The sequence below is a fragment of the Pteropus vampyrus genome, unplaced genomic scaffold (assembly GCF_000151845.1).
Source record: "Pteropus vampyrus isolate Shadow unplaced genomic scaffold, Pvam_2.0 Scaffold56, whole genome shotgun sequence".
In the NCBI taxonomy this organism is placed as follows: domain Eukaryota; kingdom Metazoa; phylum Chordata; class Mammalia; order Chiroptera; family Pteropodidae; genus Pteropus; species Pteropus vampyrus.
Window position 1 is genome coordinate 8,041,873 of NW_011888837.1, and position 8,791 is coordinate 8,050,663.

Sequence of the window (8,791 nt, forward strand, 5' to 3'; positions counted from 1 at the left end):
ATATGCTGCACTATTCAAAACTGAAAATTTGGTATATTTTTATGGAAGGGGGAGGATCAGAGAATGCTTTACCTTAGATTCAAATACCTAAGCTATGAAAATGAAAATGTATATTCAATAAAAAGATAACTAACTGTACAATGTATACAGAAAACAAGCAAAAACTTTCCTCTGTCTATAATAACCAACTACAAAAAAAATCAATAATAAATATAAAATAATTAGACAAGTAAATAATAATAGGAAATAACAAAAATATGCAGGTTCTAAATAATGTAGTAAGCTTCAATCAGCTTTCAGTGGGAGTTTTGTATAGTTTTAAAGGCAGTTTTGATGTTTGTTTTAAGTAATAGCCAGTGTTTGGAGAATATAAGAGGATCTTGTATAGTAAATTATAAATCTATAAATATCAAATCAATGTGACACTGGTACATTGAAATTAATAAGTAGATAAATGAAGATGTATAGAAAACACAAGAACAGATATCCGTATTTAAATATCTATGTGCATGTTCATGTGTGTTTGGGATTTAAATATAATAGATGTATCATTTTAAATCAATGAATAAATGATTATTTCACAAATACTATTTTAATTTGATATAAAATATAATGAGATGTGCATATGTTATATTTGATACACTTCTGATAAATTCAAGTTCACATTTAAAAATTAAAAACATACATTTTCTTTCCTGCGAGTTGGTAGACTAAGATAACATGAAAAACTTCTCACATATACATAGAAATGCTGGGGTGAGGGGAGGTAATGTAAAAACAACAAAAAAAAATTGGCCTCATGGATAAAATCACAAGAAAGAAAGACACTTAAAATAAGTAATATACTTCCCATTTTGCCTGGAGCAGCCCTGTTGATCAAGTGTAACTAGACTTCCAAAAATGTCTTGATTTGGATGACTCTACTAATTATAAACAGGAACTAGAAGCTCATGAACAGCTGATCACCTGGTCCTGGTGTAGGGTGTGGAGTATAGTGGGAACGGAGTTTGTAATTTTGATGTCAGTAAGTTAGAGCATAAGTTTAATGCTCATATGGGAACAGAAGATGAGGTCTAGAGCCCACCTGAAGAGAGAAGTTGGGGCCCCTGAATCTGTACTGTGGTGAATGATATGCTGCTGCTAGACCCCTTTTCAGGAATAGAGAATATATTACTCTAGTTGTTAGGAGTAATGCGGACGGTCATTTGCTGCCATCACCTTTGGGAAATTGTCTCAGCTAAAAAGAGCTGTCTCACCATAGCTATGCCCCTTTCCCAGAGTGGCCAGCATCCAAAGACTGATTGACAAGGGTATAAAGCCTGTCCCTATTTTCTCACTAGAAACAATTATAAAGAGCCATACCAACTCCAAAGCCATACAGTGGATCAGCAGAGGCATTTAATGTTACTGCATCATAGCTCAACTTCATCTGCTGTACAGTCTTATTTCCTTACACAGGAGTTAATTCCAAGAGCATTTCCTAACAAATGGCTTGAACACTAAACTTTTTTTCAGTCTATTTTTCAGAGAACCCAATCTGTGGCATGTACGCTTGGTAAAAGAGTGGGCTAGAGATAATCTGCTTAAAGGCACATGAAAATTATTTGTCTTTTCAAAGATCCTGGGTAGGAGGGGGAAAAAGACTGAGAAATCTAACTGCTGGATGTTGATCTTGCCAATGTTGAGGTCCAAATATACTCTATCTACCCATGTAGTTCAGGAAGCCTCATGCTGAAAAATTATCATGAAACTGGCCTTTAGCCAGAGATAATTCCTCACTTCACTGACGTAAAAAGGAATGCTAAACCTCTTTCAAGAGGTAGTACTACCCAGGCTACAAATGATTGCCACAGGAAAAAAAGCACTGCTAAAGATGATCTCACAATAAAAATTAACAAAACACATAAAAAAAATTTACTATGGATTGATTGGTAGACATAAATATACTAAAAGCCTTAGAGTTTCAAGAATTTAAGATAACTAGATTGAAAAAATTAGTATTTTTAAATGAATAGACTAAAAATAAATAATTAGATCCTTAGAACAAGACACTATGAAAATGTTAAATTTTAAAACAACTAAAGTGAACTTCTAAAATGAAATTAAAACATTGTAATTAAAGGAGAAAATTGCTCAATGGATAGATTAACATTAAAGACACTGAAGAGAAAATTAATAATTTGGAATATAGAATTGAAGACATTGCCCAGAGTGCGGTACTCAGATATAAAACTTAGAAATTATAAGAGGTTATGATAACACACAGATGATATAATGAGATGGTACAACACACATCTATTATAAATTTCAGAAGGATAGAACAGAGAGAATGATAGAAGGCAATACTCGAAAAAACAATAGCTAAAATTATTTTTGAATAGAAGAAATTCATAATTCTTAAGATCTGAGAAGCAAAATGAGTTAAAAGCAGGGTAAATAAAAATAAACTATCACCTAGACTCAACTTAGTGAAAATGTATAACACCAAAGACAAAAAAAAAGTCTTCAAAACAACTATAGAAAAAAACTTATATCATCTACAAAGGAAAAACAAACTGACAAGTTAAAATATCTCTAATAGTCCGAAAGGTCAACAACAATAGAGAGTAAAAGACAATGAGAAAATAGCTTAACCTTTCATAGGGACAATAAATGTTACACTAGAATTCTAGACTCAGCTAAACTGTTGTTTAAGTATAAGGTTCTACTTATACAGATATAGAATATATACAGGAAATAATTTGCTCTTTTTTAAGTGCTTAAGATAATTGAATTTTATCCTCTCTACAGTTATAATAAGAAATTGTTGGCAATAGTCAAAGACTAATTTTATTATCATTTATGGGGTCTTTGCAGCTAATATAACACTTTAACAATATTTTCATATAGCGTTCTCTCTCTCTCTCTCTCTCTCACTCACACACACACACACACACACACACACACACACACACACACACTTAAAGTTAGACCAGATAGGAATATGATTTCTCTTTTACAGAGAGTAAGACTGAGGCTTTGAAAGAATTTATAACTTCTCCAGGCCTTTTTATTCCAGCTCCTTTGCTCTCTTTTCTATACCACACAAGTTAAAACCAACCAAGCAACCATAAAACAAACTGTCAGGAAGGCTGGGATTTTGTGAGTGCCAGATAGCATGCTAAAGTAACTGAAATTTTGCCAGATGTCATCAAATTTTGTTTTGCAAATTGCTGTGAAACCATTGCCTCATTCCTATTTAACTCCTTGATCTGACTCATAAGTAAAGAGTCAATTTGTAAAAATTGTGTATGGGTATGTTTTAAAACAGTAAATTTTAGTTTTAAGCAGATATGAGTCATGTTGCATTTCTGTAAGCCCTGAATAATGTAATAAAGGCAACGACTGATTTACTGTTATTTTATGTAGTAAGTTGTATCCTTCTATGACTTTCATCACCTACTTATTGCTCTATTGTTAGATGACTTACATTCTTTTGAAGAACTTAAGTTGATGTTTCCACTTACTATTTATCAAAAGCAACTCTCCTTTATCAAAATAGACTATTTTTGTTTTACTGCTTAATTTTAACACTTCCTTTTAATTGCCCTATATGCATCTTTGTCAAATTAATGTTTAGCATTTCTCTTTTAAAAACCAGTGCTGTAATTTCTAGTAAAATGCAGTATTTGGGGTTATACACAATTTGTTTGCCTTGGATATAAAAATATATTTAGTGCTTTCAGTTTTGCAAGTGAGAGCATTTACGTAAGGGAGGTCCAGAAAGCCATCAACATTATTGGCATCCATGTTACTCTCTTCGGGAAGGATGACTCATCAGTAAACACATATATTTAATAATGACACCTGAGATTCTAAAACAGCTTTTGAAAAGCACAGAGGGTTCCGCAGATGTTCTCAAGAAGTTGTGAGACACACCTGAGAACTCAGAAGACATCAACTAATAGTAAATTATATCTGTTTACTACTTTAAGTATAAGCGATTTACCCTAAAGTCAAGAAGATAGAGATTGTTCAACAATAACAAGGAAAATAATCAGTGGAAATGAAAAAGCTGATTCATCTAGAAGATATTATATTCACATATACTGAACAAAAAGATCTGATTTTTAACTGAACTTTATAAATTATCTGGTTGCTCCATGCTGTATAAAAACTAGCATGAAATTAGTAACAGTAACTTTATTGTTCACTAGGCTTATCCTATTTGCCTTGCCAAAGTAGATCCAATATTCAACCATTACAAGTACAGAAAACCTTTTTGTGTGTGTGTCATGGAAAATCGAAGTGTTGCATTAACTGCATACACTATGTAGAATGTCATTCTGGTGATTCATTTCAATTCAATACATTTTTATTAAATTTCTACTGTGTACTAGGCACTTTGTTAGATTTTGGGGTCAAGGGTCCAAGATATAGATACCAAGAAAAATAAATCTGACTTAAAACAGCCTGTCATTTAAGCAGAAAACATGCATGCAAACAGCCAGATACAGAGGAGAATGAAATATGCCTTAAATAGAATTCAAATAGCATGTATTGTGGTCCTTCAGGGGATGACTGATTAATGCTATCTGTAAGAATTCAAGTAAAGCTTTAGGAAGAAAGAGACATTTGAATTTCTATGATGTGTAGCATTGCTTTGCAAAGGTGGAAAATAAATAAGTGAGCAGAACAGATTATATTACCTTAGGTTAAATTTTTGATAGATATCAATATAGTCAGTTGAAACAAAAATTTAAGGTTTTAATAATTTTTTTGAAAATAATGATATATACATGTTTTTGTTTGTTTTTTAGATTTCTTTCTGTCACCACATATTTGACCCCCTTTACTCCGTCTACCTGTGTATATGCATGTGCATGTGTGTGTGTGTGTGTGTGTGTGTGTGTGTGTGTGTGTGTATGCGAGAGAAAGCTATATGGAAATATTGTTAAAATGTTTCATTAGCTGCAAAGACCTCATAAATGATAATAAAACTAGTCTTTGATTATTGCCAATGTTTTGAAGTGTTTACTAGATGCCTGACCAGTTTACTTTGGCTTAATAAGAATTATTTCATTCAATACAGTATGGCTCAATATACTAGATATTATGGTTAATACACATAAAACATAGATATTATGATCCTATTTTAGTGGTGCAGAAACTGAGGCTTAGTGAGTCTGTTAACAGAACTTTTACTAAAGGCGAAATAGCTCATTACTGGCTATATCAGATTTATATTGCCATGTAACAATTTACCATACACTTAGTAGCTTAAAACAATTTCCATTTATTATCTCACAGTCCTGTAGGTCAGAAGTACAGGTACAAGTTATCTCTGTCCCCTGCCCCGGCTCTCACCAAGCTGAAATCAAAGTTTTAACCAAAACTGTGATTCTTATCTGAAGCTTGGGGACCTCTTCCAAGCTCATTTGTCATTAGCATGATTCATTTCTTCATGGCTATGACTAAGGTAATTGCTAGCTGTTGGCTGGGTACTACTCTTAGCACCTAGAGGCTGTCCACAGACCCTTGCTAATTGACTACCATAGGCAGTTCACAGTGTGGGTGTTCGCTTTCTACTAAGCCAGCAGAAGCTGATCCCTCTAACTTTTAAATACCTCTACTAAATACAAACTACTATGATGCAGTCTTATATAAGTAAGGTAATCACTAAGTGACAATCCCATCACCATTTGGCATAAAGCTTAACCTAAAAATGAGTGACTATCGCATCATATTCATAGGCACCATCCACATTTGAAGGGAAGGGACTATACAGTGTGCATACACCAGGGGGCAGCAATCTTGGATGCCCTCTCAGAATTCTGCTTACCATGCAAAATACACTCACTCCTTCTTTAAGGTTCCCAAAAGACTCATTCCATTACAGTAGTAGCTGTAGTCCAAAATGTCATCATCAAAATATATATGTCATAATTTCATCAGATCAAGCCCAAAATGCATCTAAATCACCTTAAAATAAAAAATCTCATCATCTAAATCATCTTAATGAAGTACAGATGAGACTCCTACTATAATCCATAAATACAACTCCCGGGACAAAATTCCTCTCCATCTGTAGACCTGTAAAAGTAAAGAGACAAGATATCTGCCGTCAATACATGGTAAGACAGGCATAGGATTATAACTATAAACATTCTGGTTCAAAAAGGGAAATGGAAGGTAAAAAGAAGTCACTTGTCCAAAGCAGTTTCCTAATCTAGCTGGCAAATGGGACTTTCTTGATTAGTTTGTAGAGACCAAATAATTCTTCATGGCTCTTAGTTCTGTCCTCTGGGTACTTGGTTTCACTCTTTGAGTCATCCTTCTTTTTTATGAAAAGTAGCACATGTATGCAATTGAGTAGTTCATCATCCTGCTTCCTGCCATTAGAAATTTTTGGGGGAAAAGGGTAGTGTCTGACAACTTCCTTTTATTTTTATTTCTTCTGTCCTTTTCAGGCCAACCATGCAACTTTGTGGGCCTTCCATAAGTCTCCATGGCATTCACTCCATTAGATAAGAGCCATATCCACAAATCTTATTGAAATAACCCCTTCCTTCTCTTTGGTTCCTCTTCTTAGAGGTCCTCTGTTTTGGTTGAGATCTGTGAAGCTACTTTTAATCTTTTGAAATAGCCTTCATGTGACTGAATTCTTTGACGTTTTATTATAAGCAGCAAGAACCCAGGCAGAACCTCCAGTGCTTTGCTTGGAACTCTCTCCAACTATATATCCAAGTTTATCAATTAAAAGCTCAGCTTTCCACATAACCGCAGAAGACAGTTTTGCTAAGCCATTACAAAGACCTCTCTTTCTACTTTTAAGAACAGAACTAAGTACATGTAAAAAGTAATTGGTATTTCTGCTCTTCCAAACATTCCCTCCAAATACATACATGTGTATACTTAAGCACATTTTTATCTGTTAATATAAATGTATAACAATATATGTATACATATTTAAAGTTTATTCTATCTTTTCTTTCAAAACCACATTTCTTTGAATCAAGGTGTCAGCCAGATGCCTCTTCTTGTGGAGGCTCAACTAAAGAAGTTTCTGCTTCCAACCTCCCTTAGGTTGTTTGCAGACTTCATTTCTTTTGGTTGGGGAGTAGTATCCCTGTTGTCTTCCCATCTGTCAAGTTGGGGTTGTCAAGGTAAGAAACATCCAAACTGTGGAGAATTTTTATAAGTTTATTTGAACTTAACTGAAGACAATTGCTGGGAAGCAAAATCTGAACGGATTGAGAAAATGCTCTAGAGAATGGCAGTTTTGCTTCTTATGTTACACATTAGAAAACAAAGAGGAGATTTAGGAGGGTTACATGAAATTCATTGGTGGCACATTAAGGGGGTGAGAGAAAGCATAGCAGGGAAATATCTGGGATTAGATAAAAAGCAAACAAACAATACACATTTCTTTTACACTGTACTTCTATTAAGTACAGAATACTTAATAACTAACATTTACAGCACACAGAGATGATATGCGGGGAACAAGAAAACAATGGGGTTCTGTGGTCTCTTGCTCTGGTGCAGTGGGTTGTGCCCTGAGAGGTCTGCATTACTCTGACGTTTCAAAGGCATGTTATCATAGATGCATAAAGATAATACACAGGTTTACTTTAAGAAAAGATTGACTTTTGTCAAGGAAACTACAGGTCTTCAACGTGACCATGCACTATAACCTTCTTTTAGTTAGGAACTTCTGTTCAGACCATCCTATGTGGTTATTTTCAGTCCCTGAGTTTGTAAGGCCCACCATGCTGGCCTCCCTTGAGTTTTTCAGGTTAATTATGTGGCCTCTTTTTTTATCCACTGTGAACACTGTCAGCTCCTAGAGGCTGCTCTCAGGTCCTTGTCACATGTCACACCTCCATAGGTCCTGTCATACTTCCAGTCTTTCTTGACTTTGGGAATGGTCTGGCCACTTTTTAAGGGCTCAGCTAGTCAGGTCAGGCCTACTTGGATTTTCTACCTTTTGATTAACTCAAAGTCAACTGATTAATAACTGATTATGAGTGATATTTGATTATATTCTCAGGTTCTGTCCATATTCAAAAGGAGTCAATAATAATAGATATGCATACCAAGGAGTAGGAATCATGTGAGTTATTTAGAATTCTGCCTACCATGATGGCATAGCTATAATCCAAATCGAGATCTCTTTTACTTTAAAGCTCCTTCCCTTAATATTATGCTATACTGCCATCTCCTACAGTTGTTTAGAAGCACATTTCTTAATTTAATAGGCTAAACTCAAGATAACTTTTTCAAAGTATCAGGCACAGACCAAATTTATTTACCTCCCACCAATAAAGAGATACATTCGTATTTGTTCAGAAATACAAGCATTTGCGAGATTGGATTAAACATGGTGGCATGAGAGACATTCCCAGATCTTTCCCCTTGAAACAATAAGCTGAACACATAAAATTCAACAAAAAACACCCAAACTGCACACCAACACGTCTGAGCATGGGATCTGTGCATGAGAGCTACCACAGTTCAGAATCCCAGGTGTTGGGCTGTGGACTGGGAGAAATAAAGAAGCTGCCTCTCTCAGCCAAGCTCCCTGTAGGAGGAGGGGGAGGGGAGAAGGAGCACCAGGTTCCCTGAACAGCCCTGCCTGGGAGTGCTGTGAGCTCAATGTGGCCAGTGGCAGTGCCCAGTCATTAGGGCAGAAAGCAGAGAAACAGGGATGGCAGAAAAGCGGGGATGGCAGAGAAACAACAGTTGATTTTTACCAGCCGTGGTTGCAAAACTGAGTTTGAGCCGCAGCCTCCAAACCCCATTCCAGAGG

General features: G+C 35.2%; 1 protein-coding gene across 2 annotated transcripts in view; it reads left to right on the forward strand.

The window, feature by feature from the left end:
- CUNH4orf22 (chromosome unknown C4orf22 homolog) overlaps positions 1-8,791 on the forward strand; it is a 541,171-nt gene that overhangs the window by 381,007 nt on the left and 151,373 nt on the right. The gene's annotated exons all lie outside the window — the stretch shown is intronic.